Raw genomic sequence first — 15,628 nt, 5'->3', positions numbered from 1 at the left:
GCTTCCGTGGCTCAATGGTTAGCGCGTTCGGCTGTTAACCAATAGGTTGGTGGTTCGAGGCCACCCGGGAGCGGTGTTGTGGGATCTCACATGTAACGTAGAAAGCCAAAGTTTTTCCACAATACCTGACGACCATTTAATTATTGGGCTTCCGTGGCGCAATGGTTAGCGCGTTCGGCTGGTAACCGAAAGGTTGGTGGTTCAAGCCCACCCGTGAGCGGTGTTGTGGGATCACGAATGTAACGTAGAAAGCCAAAGTTTTTCCACAATACGTGACAACCATTTAATTTCTGAGCTTTCGTGGCTCAATGGTTAGCGCGTTCGGCTGTTAGCCAATAGGTTGGTGGTTCGAGCCCACCCGGGAGCGGTGTTGTGGGATCTCAAATGTAACGTAGAAAGCCAAAGTTTTTCCACAATACCTGACGACCATTTAATTTTTGGGCTTCCGGGGCGCAATGGTTAGCGCGTTCAGCTGTTATTCTAAAGACTGGTGGTTTGAGCCCTTTCGGGAGCGGTGTTGTGAGGTCTCAGATGTGACGTAAAAAGTCAAGGTTTTTCCACAATACCTGACGAACATTGAATTTTTGGGCTTCCGTGGCGCAATGGTTAGCGCGTTCAGCTGTTAATCGAAAGGTTGGTGGTTCGAGCCCACCCGGGAGAGGTGTTGTGGGGTCTCAGATGTAGCGTAAAAAGTCAAAACGTTTCCACAATACGTGACAACCATTTAATTTCTGAGCCTCCGTGGCTCAATGGTTAGCGCGTTCGGCTGTTAACCAATAGGTTAGTGGTTCGAGCCCACCCGGGAGCGGCGTTGTGGGATCTCAAATGTAACGTAGAAAGCCAAAGTTTTTCCACAATACCTGACGATCATTTAATTTTTGGGCTTCCGTGGCGCAATGGTTAGCGCGTTCAGCTGTTAATCGAAAGGTTGAAGGTTCGAGCCCACCCGGGAGAGGTGTTGTGGGGTCTCAGATGTAGCGTAAAAATTCAAAACTTTTCCACAATACGTGACAACCATTTAATTTCTGAGCCTCCGTGGCTCAATGGTTAGCGCTTTCTGCTGTTAACAAATAGGTTAGTGGTTCGAGCCCACCCGGGAGCGGCGTTGTGGGATCTCAAACGTAACGTAGAAAGCCAAAGTTTTTCCACAATACCTGACGACCATTTAATTTTTGGGCTTCCGTGGCGCAATGGTAAACGCGTTCGGCTGTTAACCAATAGGTTGGTTTTTCGAGCCCACCCGGGAGCGGTGTTGTGGGATCTCAAATGTAACGTAGAAAGCCAAAGTTTTTCCACAATACGTGACGACCATTTAATTTCTGAGCTTCCGTGGCTCAATGGTTAGCGCGTTCGGCTGTTAACCAATAGGTTGGTGGTTCGAGCCCATCCGGGAGCGGTGTTGTGAGGTCTCAGAAGTGACGTAAAATGTCAAGGTTTTTCCACAATACCTGACGAACATTTAATTCTTGGGCTTCCTTGGCGCAACGGTTAGCGCGTTCGGCTGTTAACCGAAAGGTTGGTGGTTCGAGCCCAACCGGAAGAGGTGTTGTAGGGTCTCAGATGTAACGTAATAAGTCATAACTTATCCACAATACCTGACAACCATTTAATTTCTGAGCTTCCGTGGCTCAATGGTTAGCGCTTTCGGCTGTTAACCAATAGGTTGGTGGTTCGAGCCCATCCGGGAGCGGTGTTGTGAGGTCTCAGATGTGACGTAAAAAGTCAAGGTTTTTACACAATACCTGACGAGCGTTTAATTTTTGGGCTTCCGTGGCGCAATGGTTAGAACGTTCAGCTTTTATCCAATAGGGTGGTGGTTCGAGCCCACCCGGGAGCGGTGTTGTGGGATCTCAAATGTAACGTAGAAAGACAAAGTTTTTCCACATTTCCTGACGACCATTTATTTTTTGGGCTTCCTTGGCGCAATGGTTAGCGCGTTCGGCTGTTAACCGAAAGGTTGGTGGTTCGAGCCCAACCGAGAGAGGTGTTGTAGGGTCTCAGATGTAACGTAATCAGTCATAACTTATCCACAATAACTGACAACCATTTAATTTCTGAGCTTCCGTGGCTCAATGGTTAGCGCGTTCGGCTGTTAACCAATAGGTGGGTTGTTCGACCCCATCCGGGAGCGGTGTTGTCAGGTCTCAGATGTGACGCAAAAAGTCAAGGTTTTTACACAATACCTGACGAGCATTTAATTTTTGGGCTTCCGTGACTCAATGGTTAGCGCGTTCGGCTGTTAACCAATAGGTTGGTGGTTCGAGCCCACCCGGGAGCGGTGGTGTGGGATCTCATATGTAACGTAGAAAGCCAAAGTTTTGCCACAATACCTGACGACCATTAAATTTTTGGGCCTTCTTGGTGCAATTGTTAGTGCGTTCGGCTGTTAACCGAAAGGTTGGTGGTTCGAGCCCAACCGGAAGAGGTGTTGTAGGGTCTCAGATGTAACGTAAAAAGTCATAACTTATCTACAATACCTGACAACCATTTAAATTCTGAGCTTCCGTGGCTCAATGGTTAGCGAATTCGGCTGTTAACAAAAAGGTTGGTGGTTCGAGCCCACCCGGGAGCGGTGTTTTGGGATCTCAAATGTTACGTTGAAAGCCAAAATTTTTCCACAATACCTGACGACCATTTAATTTTTGGGCTTCGGTGGCGCAATGGTCAGCGCGTTCAGCTGTTAACCGAAAGGTTGGTGGTTCGAGCCCATCGGGGAGCGGTGTTGTGACGTCTCAGATTTAACGTAAAATGTCAGAGTTTTTCCACAATACCTGACGAACATTTAATTTTTGGGCTTCCGTGGCGCAATGATTAGCGCGTTCAGCTTTTAATCGAAATTTTGAAGGTTCGAGCCCACCCGGGAGAGGTGTTGTGGGGTCTCAGATGTAGCGAAAAAAGTCAAAACTTTTCCACAATACGTGACAACCATTTAATTTCTGAGCTTCCGTGGCTCAATGGTTAGCGCGTTCGGCTGTTAACCAATAGGTTGGTGGTTCGAGCCCATCCGGGAGCGGTGTTGTGAGGTCTCAGATGTGAAGTAAAAAGTCAAAGTTTTACCTCAATACCTGACGACCATTTAATATTTGGCCTCCGTTGCGCAATGGTTAGCGCGTTCGGCTGTTAACCGAAAGGTTGGTGGTTCGAGCCCACCCGGGAGCGGTGTTGTGGGATCTCTAATGTAACGTAAAAAGCCAAAGTTTTTCCACAATACCTGACGACCATTTTTTTTTGGGCGTCCGTGGCGCAATGGTTAGCGCGTTCGGCTGTTAACCGAAAGGTTGGTGGTTCGAGCCCATCCGGGAGCGGTGTTGTGACGTCTCAGATGTAACGTAAAATGTCAGAGTTTTTCCACAATACCTGACGAACATTTAATTTTTGGGCTTCCGTGGCGCAATTATTAGCGCGTTCAACTGTTAATCGAAAGGCTGGTGGTTCAAGCGCACCCGGAAGAGGTGTTGTGGGGTCTCAGATGTAGCGTAAAAAGTCAAAACTTATCCACAATACGTGACAACCATTTAATTTCTGAGCTTCCGTGGCTCAATGGTTAGCGCGTTCGGCTGTTAACCAATAGGTTGGTGGTTCGAGCCCACCCGGGAGCGGTGGTGTGGGATCTCAAATGTAACGTAGAAAGCCAAAGTTTTGCCACAATACCTGATGACCATTGAATTTTTGGGCTTCCTTGGCGCAATGGTTAGCGCGTTCGGCTGTTAACCGAAAGGTTGGTGGTTCGAGCCCAACCGGAAGAGGTGTTGTAGGGTCTCAGATGTAACGTAAAAAGTCATAACTTATCCACAATACCTGACAACCATTTGATTTCTGAGCTTCCGTGGCTCAAAGGTTAGCGCGTTCGGCTGATAACAAATAGGTTGGTGGTTCAGCCCATCCGGGAGCGGTGTTGTGAGGTCTCAGATGTGACGTAAAAAGTCAAGGTTTTTTCCACAACACCTGACGACCATTTAATTTTTGGGCTTCCGTGGCGCAATGGTTAGCGCGTTCGGCAGTTAACCAATAGGTTGGTGGTTCGAGCCCATCCGGGAGCGGTGTTGTGAGGTCTCAGATGTAACGTAAAATGTCAGAGTTTTTCCACAATACGTGACAACCATTTAATTTCTGAGCTTCCGTGGCTCAATGGTTAGCGAATTCGGCTGTTAACAAAAAGGTTGGTGGTTCGAGCCCACCCGGGAGCGGTGTTTTGGGATCTCAAATGTTACGTTGAAAGCCAAAATTTTTCCACAATACCTGACGACCATTTAATTTTTGGGCTTCGGTGGCGCAATGGTCAGCGCGTTCAGCTGTTAACCGAAAGGTTGGTGGTTCGAGCCCATCGGGGAGCGGTGTTGTGACGTCTCAGATGTAACGTAAAATGTCAGAGTTTTTCCACAATACCTGACGAACATTTAATTTTTGGGCTTCCGTGGCGCAATGATTAGCGCGTTCAGCTTTTAATCGAAATTTTGAAGGTTCGAGCCCACCCGGGAGAGGTGTTGTGGGGTCTCAGATGTAGCGAAAAAAGTCAAAACTTTTCCACAATACGTGACAACCATTTAATTTCTGAGCTTCCGTGGCTCAATGGTTAGCGCGTTCGGCTGTTAACCAATAGGTTGGTGGTTCGAGCCCATCCGGGAGCGGTGTTGTGAGGTCTCAGATGTGAAGTAAAAAGTCAAAGTTTTACCTCAATACCTGACGACCATTTAATATTTGGCCTCCGTTGCGCAATGGTTAGCGCGTTCGGCTGTTAACCGAAAGGTTGGTGGTTCGAGCCCACCCGGGAGCGGTGTTGTGGGATCTCTAATGTAACGTAAAAAGCCAAAGTTTTTCCACAATACCTGACGACCATTTTTTTTTGGGCGTCCGTGGCGCAATGGTTAGCGCGTTCGGCTGTTAACCGAAAGGTTGGTGGTTCGAGCCCATCCGGGAGCGGTGTTGTGACGTCTCAGATGTAACGTAAAATGTCAGAGTTTTTCCACAATACCTGACGAACATTTAATTTTTGGGCTTCCGTGGCGCAATTATTAGCGCGTTCGGCTGTTAACCGAAAGGTTGGTGGTTCGAGCCCATCCGGGAGCGGTGTTGTGACGTCTCAGATGTAACGTAAAATGTCAGAGTTTTTCCACAATACGTGACAACCATTTAATTTCTGAGCTTCCGTGGCTCAATGGTTAGCGCGTTCGGCTGTTAACCAATAGGTTGGTGGTTCGAGCCCACCCGGGAGCGGTGGTGTGGGATCTCAAATGTAACGTAGAAAGCCAAAGTTTTGCCACAATACCTGATGACCATTGAATTTTTGGGCTTCCTTGGCGCAATGGTTAGCGCGTTCGGCTGTTAACCGAAAGGTTGGTGGTTCGAGCCCAACCGGAAGAGGTGTTGTAGGGTCTCAGATGTAACGTAAAAAGTCATAACTTATCCACAATACCTGACAACCATTTGATTTCTGAGCTTCCGTGGCTCAAAGGTTAGCGCGTTCGGCTGATAACAAATAGGTTGGTGGTTCAGCCCATCCGGGAGCGGTGTTGTGAGGTCTCAGATGTGACGTAAAAAGTCAAGGTTTTTTCCACAACACCTGACGACCATTTAATTTTTGGGCTTCCGTGGCGCAATGGTTAGCGCGTTCGGCAGTTAACCAATAGGTTGGTGGTTCGAGCCCATCCGGGAGCGGTGTTGTGAAGTCTCAGATGTAACGTAAAATGTCAGAGTTTTTCCACAATACGTGACAACCATTTAATTTCTGAGCTTCCGTGGCTCAATGGTTAGCGCGTTCGGCTGTTAACCAATAGGTTGGTGGTTCGAGCCCATCCGGGAGCGGTGTTGTGAGGTCTCAGATGTGAAGTAAAAAGTCAAAGTTTTACCTCAATACCTGACGACCATTTAATATTTGGCCTCCGTTGCGCAATGGTTAGCGCGTTCGGCTGTTAACCGAAAGGTTGGTGGTTCGAGCCCACCCGGGAGCGGTGTTGTGGGATCTCTAATGTAACGTAAAAAGCCAAAGTTTTTCCACAATACCTGACGACCATTTTTTTTTCGGCGTCCGTGGCGCAATGGTTAGCGCGTTCGGCTGTTAACCGAAAGGTTGGTGGTTCGAGCCCATCCGGGAGCGGTGTTGTGACGTCTCAGATGTTACGTAAAATGTCAGAGTTTTTCCACAATACCTGACGAACATTTAATTTTCGTGCTTCCGTGGCGCAATAATTAGCGCGTCCAGCTGTTAATCGAAAGGTTGGTGGTTCGAGCCCACCCGGGAGCGGTGTTGTGGGATCTCAAATGTAACGTAGAAAACCAAAGTTTTTCCGCAATACCTGACTAAAATTTAATTTTTGGGCTTCCTTGGCGCAATGGTTAGCGCGTTCGGCGGTTAACCGAAAGGATGGTGGTTCGAGCCCACCTGGGAGAAGTGTTGTAGGGTCTCAGATGTAACGTAAAAAGTCATAACTTATCCACAAAACCTAACAACCATTTAATTTCTGAGCTTCTGTGGCTCAATGGTTAGCGCGTTCGGCTGTTAACCAATTGGTTGGTGGTTCGAGCCTATCCGGGAGAAGTGTTGTGACGTCTCAGATGTAACGTAAAATGTCAGAGTTTTTCCACAATACCTGACGAACATTTAATTTTTGGGCTTGCGTGGCGCAATGGTTAGCGCGGTTAGCTGTTAATCGAAAGGTTGGTGGTTCGAGCCCACCCGGGAGAGGTGTTGTTGGGTCTCATATGTAGCGTAAAAAGACAAAACTTTTCCACAATACGTGACAACCATTTATTTTCTGAGCTTTCGTGGCTCAATGGTTAGCGCGTTCGGCTGTTAACCAATAGGTTGGTGGTTCGAGCCCACCCGGGAGCGGTGTTTTTGGATCTCAAATGTAACATAAATAGCCAAAGTTTTTCCACAATACCTGACGACCATTTAATTTTTGGGCGTCCGTGGCGAATGATTAGCGCGTTCGGCTGTTAACCGAAAGGTTGGTGGTTCGAGCCCATCCGGGAGCGGTGTTGTGAGGCCTCAGATGTGAAGTAAAATGTCAGAGTTTTTCCACAATACCTGACGAACATTTAATTTTTGGGCGTCCGTGGCGAATGGTTAGCGGGTTCGGCTGTTAACCGAAAGGTTGGTGGTTCGAGCCCTCCCGGGAGCGGTGTTGTGACGTCTCAGATGTAACGTAAAATGTCAGAGTTTTTCCACAATACCTGACGAGCATTTAAAATTTGGGCTTCCGTGGCGCAATGGTTAGCGCGTTCAGCTGTTAATCGAAAGGTTGGTGGTTCGAGCCCACCCGGAAGAGGTGTTGTGGGGTCTCAGATGTAGCGTAAAAAGTCAAAACTTTTCCACAATACGTGACAACCATTTAATTTCTGAGCTTCCGTGGCTCAATGGTTAGCGCGTTCGGCTGTTAATCGAAAGGTTGGTGGTTCGAGCCCATCCGGGAGCGGTGTTGTGACGTCTCAGATGTTACGTAAAATGTCAGAGTTTTTCCACAATACCTGACGAACATTTAATTTTCGGGCTTCCGTGGCGCAATAATTAGCGCGTCCAGCTGTTAATCGAAAGGTTGGTGGTTCGAGCCCACCCGGGAGCGGTGTTGTGGGATCTCAAATGTAACGTAGAAAACCAAAGTTTTTCCACAATACCTGACTACCATTTAATTTTTGGGCTTCCTTGGCGCAATGGTTAGCGCGTTCGGCTGTTAACCGAAAGGATGGTGGTTCGAGCCCACCTGGGAGAAGTGTTGTAGGGTCTCAGATGTAACGTAAAAAGTCATAACTTATCCACAAAACCTAACAACCATTTAATTTCTGAGCTTCTGTGGCTCAATGGTTAGCGCGTTCGGCTGTTAACCAATTGGTTGGTGGTTCGAGCCTATCCGGGAGAAGTGTTGTGACGTCTCAGATGTAACGTAAAATGTCAGAGTTTTTGCACAATACCTGACGAACATTTAATTTTTGGGCTTGCGTGGCGCAATGGTTAGCGCGTTCAGCTGTTATTCTAAAGACTGGTGGTTTGAGCCCTTTCGGGAGCGGTGTTGTGAGGTCTCAGATGTGACGTAAAAAGTCAAGGTTTTTCCACAATACCTGACGAACATTGAATTTTTGGGCTTCCGTGGCGCAATGGTTAGCGCGTTCAGCTGTTAATCGAAAGGTTGGTGGTTCGAGCCCACCCGGGAGAGGTGTTGTGGGGTCTCAGATGTAGCGTAAAAAGTCAAAACGTTTCCACAATACGTGACAACCATTTAATTTCTGAGCCTCCGTGGCTCAATGGTTAGCGCGTTCGGCTGTTAACCAATAGGTTAGTGGTTCGAGCCCACTCGGGAGCGGCGTTGTGGGATCTCAAATGTAACGTAGAAAGCCAAAGTTTTTCCACAATACCTGACGATCATTTAATTTTTGGGCTTCCGTGGCGCAATGGTTAGGGCGTTCGGCTGTTAACCAATAGGTTGGTGGTTCGAGCCCTCCCGGGCGCGGTGTTGTGGGATCTCAAACGTAACGTAGAAAGCCAAAGTTTTTCCACAATACCTGACGACCATTTAATTTCTGAGCTTCCGTGGCTCACTGGTTAGCGCGTTCGGCTGTTAACCAATAGGTTGGTGGTTCGAGCCCATCCGGGAGCGGTGTTGTGAGGTCTCAGAAGTGACGTAAAATGTCAAGGTTTTTCCACAATACCTGACGAACATTTAATTCTTGGGCTTCCTTGGCGCAACGGTTAGCGCGTTCGGCTGTTAACCGAAAGGTTGGTGGTTCGAGCCCAACCGGGAGAGGTGTTGTAGGGTCTCAGATGTAACGTAATAAGTCATAACTTATCCACAATACCTGACAACCATTTAATTTCTGAGCTTCCGTGGCTCAATGGTTAGCGCTTTCGGCTGTTAACCAATAGGTTGGTGGTTCGAGCCCATCCGGGAGCGGTGTTGTGAGGTCTCAGATGTGACGTAAAAAGTCAAGGTTTTTACACAATACCTGACGAGCGTTTAGTTTTTGGGCTTCCGTGGCGCAATGGTTAGAACGTTCAGCTTTTATCCAATAGGGTGGTGGTTCGAGCCCACCCGGGAGCGGTGTTGTGGGATCTCAAATGTAACGTAGAAAGACAAAGTTTTTCCACATTTCCTGACGACCATTTATTTTTTGGGCTTCCTTGGCGCAATGGTTAGCGCGTTCGGCTGTTAACCGAAAGGTTGGTGGTTCGAGCCCAACCGAGAGAGGTGTTGTAGGGTCTCAGATGTAACGTAATCAGTCATAACTTATCCACAATACCTGACAACCATTTAATTTCTGAGCTTCCGTGGCTCAATGGTTAGCGCGTTCGGCTGTTAACCAATAGGTTGGTGGTTCGAGCCCATCCGGGAGCGGTGTTGTGAGGTCTCAGATGTAACGTAAAATGTCAGAGTTTTTCCACAATACCTGACTACCATTTAATTTTTGGGCTTCCTTGGCGCAATGGTTAGCGCGTTCGGCTGTTAACCGAAAGGATGGTGGTTCGAGCCCACCTGGGAGAAGTGTTGTAGGGTCTCAGATGTAACGTAAAAAGTCATAACTTATCCACAAAACCTAACAACCATTTAATTTCTGAGCTTCTGTGGCTCAATGGTTAGCGCGTTCGGCTGTTAACCAATTGGTTGGTGGTTCGAGCCTATCCGGGAGAAGTGTTGTGACGTCTCAGATGTAACGTAAAATGTCAGAGTTTTTGCACAATACCTGACGAACATTTAATTTTTGGGCTTGCGTGGCGCAATGGTTAGCGCGTTCAGCTGTTATTCTAAAGACTGGTGGTTTGAGCCCTTTCGGGAGCGGTGTTGTGAGGTCTCAGATGTGACGTAAAAAGTCAAGGTTTTTCCACAATACCTGACGAACATTGAATTTTTGGGCTTCCGTGGCGCAATGGTTAGCGCGTTCAGCTGTTAATCGAAAGGTTGGTGGTTCGAGCCCACCCGGGAGAGGTGTTGTGGGGTCTCAGATGTAGCGTAAAAAGTCAAAACGTTTCCACAATACGTGACAACCATTTAATTTCTGAGCCTCCGTGGCTCAATGGTTAGCGCGTTCGGCTGTTAACCAATAGGTTAGTGGTTCGAGCCCACTCGGGAGCGGCGTTGTGGGATCTCAAATGTAACGTAGAAAGCCAAAGTTTTTCCACAATACCTGACGATCATTTAATTTTTGGGCTTCCGTGGCGCAATGGTTAGGGCGTTCGGCTGTTAACCAATAGGTTGGTGGTTCGAGCCCTCCCGGGCGCGGTGTTGTGGGATCTCAAACGTAACGTAGAAAGCCAAAGTTTTTCCACAATACCTGACGACCATTTAATTTCTGAGCTTCCGTGGCTCACTGGTTAGCGCGTTCGGCTGTTAACCAATAGGTTGGTGGTTCGAGCCCATCCGGGAGCGGTGTTGTGAGGTCTCAGAAGTGACGTAAAATGTCAAGGTTTTTCCACAATACCTGACGAACATTTAATTCTTGGGCTTCCTTGGCGCAACGGTTAGCGCGTTCGGCTGTTAACCGAAAGGTTGGTGGTTCGAGCCCAACCGGGAGAGGTGTTGTAGGGTCTCAGATGTAACGTAATAAGTCATAACTTATCCACAATACCTGACAACCATTTAATTTCTGAGCTTCCGTGGCTCAATGGTTAGCGCTTTCGGCTGTTAACCAATAGGTTGGTGGTTCGAGCCCATCCGGGAGCGGTGTTGTGAGGTCTCAGATGTGACGTAAAAAGTCAAGGTTTTTACACAATACCTGACGAGCGTTTAGTTTTTGGGCTTCCGTGGCGCAATGGTTAGAACGTTCAGCTTTTATCCAATAGGGTGGTGGTTCGAGCCCACCCGGGAGCGGTGTTGTGGGATCTCAAATGTAACGTAGAAAGACAAAGTTTTTCCACATTTCCTGACGACCATTTATTTTTTGGGCTTCCTTGGCGCAATGGTTAGCGCGTTCGGCTGTTAACCGAAAGGTTGGTGGTTCGAGCCCAACCGAGAGAGGTGTTGTAGGGTCTCAGATGTAACGTAATCAGTCATAACTTATCCACAATACCTGACAACCATTTAATTTCTGAGCTTCCGTGGCTCAATGGTTAGCGCGTTCGGCTGTTAACCAATAGGTTGGTGGTTCGAGCCCATCCGGGAGCGGTGTTGTGAGGTCTCAGATGTAACGTAAAATGTCAGAGTTTTTCCACAATACCTGACGAACATTTAATTTTTGGGCTTCCGTGGCGCAATGGTTAGCGCGTTCGGCTGTTAACCAATAGGTGGGTTGTTCGAGCCCATCCGGGAGCGGTGTTGTCAGGTCTCAGATGTGACGCAAAAAGTCAAGGTTTTTACACAATACCTGACGAGCATTTAATTTTTGGGCTTCCGTGGCTCAATGGTTAGCGCGTTCGGCTGTTAACCAATAGGTTGGTGGTTCGAGCCCACCCGGGAGCGGTGGTGTGGGATCTCATATGTAACGTAGAAAGCCAAAGTTTTGCCACAATACCTGACGACCATTAAATTTTTGGGCCTTCTTGGCGCAATTGTTAGTGCGTTCGGCTGTTAACCGAAAGGTTGGTGGTTCGAGCCCAACCGGAAGAGGTGTTGTAGGGTCTCAGATGTAACGTAAAAAGTCATAACTTATCTACAATACCTGACAACCATTTAAATTCTGAGCTTCCGTGGCTCAATGGTTAGCGAATTCGGCTGTTAACAAAAAGGTTGGTGGTTCGAGCCCACCCGGGAGCGGTGTTTTGGGATCTCAAATGTTACGTTGAAAGCCAAAGTTTTGCCACAATACCTGACGACCATTAAATTTTTGGGCTTCCTTGGCGCAATGGTTAGCGCGTTCGGCTGTTAACCAATAGGTTGGTGGTTCGAGCCCATCCGGGAGCGGTGTTGTGAGGTCTCAGATGTACCGTAAAATGTCAGAGTTTTTCCACAATACCTGACGAACATTTAATTTTTGGGCTTCCGTGGCGCAATTATTAGCGCGTTCAACTGTTAATCGAAAGGCTGGTGGTTCAAGCGCACCCGGAAGAGGTGTTGTGGGGTCTCAGATGTAGCGTAAAAAGTCAAAACTTATCCACAATACGTGACAACCATTTAATTTCTGAGCTTCCGTGGCTCAATGGTTAGCGCGTTCGGCTGTTAACCAATAGGTTGGTGGTTCGAGCCCACCCGGGAGCGGTGGTGTGGGATCTCAAATGTAACGTAGAAAGCCAAAGTTTTGCCACAATACCTGAAGACCATTAAATTTTTGGGCTTCCTTGGCGCAATGGTTAGCGCGTTCGGCTGTTAACTGAAAGGTTGGTGGTTCGAGCCCAACCGGAAGAGGTGTTGTAGGGTCTCAGATGTAACGTAAAAAGTCATAACTTATCCACAATACCTGACAACCATTTGATTTCTGAGCTTCCGTGGCTCAAAGGTTAGCGCGTTCGGCTGATAACAAATAGGTTGGTGGTTCAGCCCATCCGGGAGCGGTGTTGTGAGGTCTCAGATGTGACGTAAAAAGTCAAGGTTTTTTCCACAACACCTGACGACCATTTAATTTTTGGGCTTCCGTGGCGCAATGGTTAGCGCGTTCGGCAGTTAACCAATAGGTTGGTGGTTCGAGCCCATCCGGGAGCGGTGTTGTGAGGTCTCAGATGTAACGTAAAATGTCAGAGTTTTTCCACAATACGTGACAACCATTTAATTTCTGAGCTTCCGTGGCTCAATGGTTAGCGCGTTCGGCTGTTAACCAATAGGTTGGTGGTTCGAGCCCATCCGGGAGCGGTGTTGTGAGGTCTCAGATGTGAAGTAAAAAGTCAAAGTTTTACCTCAATACCTGACGACCATTTAATATTTGGCCTCCGTTGCGGAATGGTTAGCGCGTTCGGCTGTTAACCGAAAGGTTGGTGGTTCGAGCCCACCCGGGAGCGGTGTTGTGGGATCTCTAATGTAACGTAAAAAGCCAAAGTTTTTCCACAATACCTGACGACCATTTTTTTTTGGGCGTCCGTGGCGCAATGGTTAGCGCGTTCGGCTGTTAACCGAAAGGTTGGTGGTTCGAGCCCATCCGGGAGCGGTGTTGTGACGTCTCAGATGTTACGTAAAATGTCAGAGTTTTTCCACAATACCTGACGAACATTTAATTTTCGGGCTTCCGTGGCGCAATAATTAGCGCGTCCAGCTGTTAATCGAAAGGTTGGTGGTTCGAGCCCACCCGGGAGCGGTGTTGTGGGATCTCAAATGTAACGTAGAAAACCAAAGTTTTTCCACAATACCTGACTACCATTTAATTTTTGGGCTTCCTTGGCGCAATGGTTAGCGCGTTCGGCTGTTAACCGAAAGGATGGTGGTTCGAGCCCACCTGGGAGAAGTGTTGTAGGGTCTCAGATGTAACGTAAAAAGTCATAACTTATCCACAAAACCTAACAACCATTTAATTTCTGAGCTTCTGTGGCTCAATGGTTAGCGCGTTCGGCTGTTAACCAATTGGTTGGTGGTTCGAGCCTATCCGGGAGAAGTGTTGTGACGTCTCAGATGTAACGTAAAATGTCAGAGTTTTTCCACAATACCTGACGAACATTTAATTTTTGGGCTTGCGTGGCGCAATGGTTAGCGCGGTCAGCTGTTAATCGAAAGGTTGGTGGTTCGAGCCCACCCGGGAGAGGTGTTGTTGGGTCTCATGTGTAGCGTAAAAAGACAAAACTTTTCCACAATACGTGACAACCATTTATTTTCTGAGCTTTCGTGGCTCAATGGTTAGCGCGTTCGGCTGTTAACCAATAGGTTGGTGGTTCGAGCCCACCCGGGAGCGGTGTTTTTGGATCTCAAATGTAACATAAATAGCCAAAGTTTTTCCACAATACCTGACGACCATTTAATTTTTGGGCTTCAGTGGCGCAATGGTCAGCGCGTTCAGCTGTTAACCGAAAGGTTGGTGGTTCGAGCCCTCCCGGGAGCGGTGTTGTGTCGTCTCAGATATAACGTAAAATGTCAGAGTTATTCCACAATACCTGACGAACATTTAATTTTTGGGCGTCCGTGGCGAATGGTTAGCGCGTTCGGCTGTTATCCGAAAGGTTGGTGGTTCGAGCCCTCCCGGGAGCGGTGTTGTGACGTCTCAGATGTAACGTAAAATGTCAGAGTTTTTCCACAATACCTGACGAGCATTTAATATATGGGCTTCCGTGGCGCAATGGTTAGCGCGTTCAGCTGTTAATCGAAAGGTTGGTGGTTCGAGCCCACCCGGGAGAAGGGTTGTGAGGTCTCAGATGTAGCGTGAAAAGTCAAACTTTTTCCATAATACGTGATAACCATTTATTTTCTGATCTTTCGTGGCTCAATGGTTAGCGCGTTCGGCTGTTAACCAATAGCTTGGTGTTTCGAGCCCACCCGGGAGCGGTGTTTTTACCTCTCCGAGTGACGTATGTCACGGAGAGGTTCTAATTTCGACGTGTCTGGGTGTGTGTGTGTGTGTGTGTGTGTCTGTCTGTTGTTACACCCACGTGACCGCGTTCGCAGTTTGCAAATCGGAGCAAACTGTTCTCAATTTCCGGAAATTTCGAAAATTGTATTACACTTACAGGCTATTACTCCATTGCCTGTCTAACATCACCAGCCTCTGGTCTTTGTCCATCCCACATGGACACCAGTCTGTACACACTGGCTTCTAATTACAATCATCTGCTGCTCTTTGTCCATCCCACATGGACACCAGTCTGTACACACTGGCTTCTAGTCCCCACCCTCTTGTGGTCTTTGTCCATCCCACATGGACACCAGTCTGTCCACACTGGCTTCTAATCACCACCGTCATCTGCTCTTTGTCCATCCCACATGGACACCAGTCTGTACACCTGGCTTCTAACACCACCATCTTCTGGTCATTGTTTTTGTCCATCCCACATGGACGACAGTCTGTACACACTGGTTTCTACACACCACCATCTTCTGGTCATTGTTTTTGTCCATCCCACATGGACACCAGTCTGCACACCTGGCTTCTACTCCATCATCATCGTTAAGGTTATGACATACGCGGCGATCGGCCAGGGTTACGAGAAACGTCCGGCCTCCCTAAGGTGGGGCTTCCACCAAAGGTTCACGCAATTGCGCTGTTCTTATCCATGGCTGCGATTCGAAACCCTTATATACTACCTATTTTAGTAAGGCGAAGCAACCGGCGTATGCTTCATTTCAAACGCCAATATTAGTCAAGTCTCTCAAGAATGTTTAATTGTTCTTTTTTAAAACGATGTAACGTTCAATAAGGCGAATAACTAACGAAGAAAATATTAAATATTAATTATATTTATTTTAATATTTAAGATAATCTTGTTTCTCAATTCAAAATTAATACGGAAAGAGTTAAAAGCAGTCTATGTTTTTGTCTGTATGTGTCCGTCCGTTGTTACAGTAGTGCGCTGCGTTAGAAGTTCGTTTTGTTTTGATGTGTAAAGAAATCCAACACAACCATAATATTCCCTTTATCCTTAATATAAACTGAATATGTGGAAATATTTTTCGTAATTATGATGCATTTAGTACTTTTGTAGCTTTAAAGCTCTATTTCATTTTGATATTCCAAAGTTTTTTTTTAATATTATTATTTAAAATGGATGTTTATATATTACTTAAGCTATACTACATCTGTTTATAGCATAATCCTTTCTAAAATCATAGTGAATACAAGCACAACGCTGCTATGT

At 47.2% G+C, this 15,628-nt stretch overlaps 1 non-coding gene across 1 annotated transcript; it reads left to right on the top strand.

Annotated features, from left to right (window-relative positions):
• Positions 1–147: 147 nt before the first annotated feature.
• Positions 148–220, top strand: TRNAT-GGU (transfer RNA threonine (anticodon GGU)). The gene has a single exon. It is a non-coding gene; the product is annotated as a tRNA-Thr (tRNA).
• The last annotated feature ends 15,408 nt before the right edge of the window (positions 221–15,628 follow it).

The sequence above is a fragment of the Phalangium opilio genome, unplaced genomic scaffold (assembly GCF_054372755.1).
Source record: "Phalangium opilio isolate 3A_F unplaced genomic scaffold, DU_Popi_V2 ptg000390l_1, whole genome shotgun sequence".
Lineage (NCBI taxonomy): Eukaryota > Metazoa > Arthropoda > Arachnida > Opiliones > Phalangiidae > Phalangium > Phalangium opilio.
This window is presented reverse-complemented; position numbering and strand designations above follow the sequence as displayed.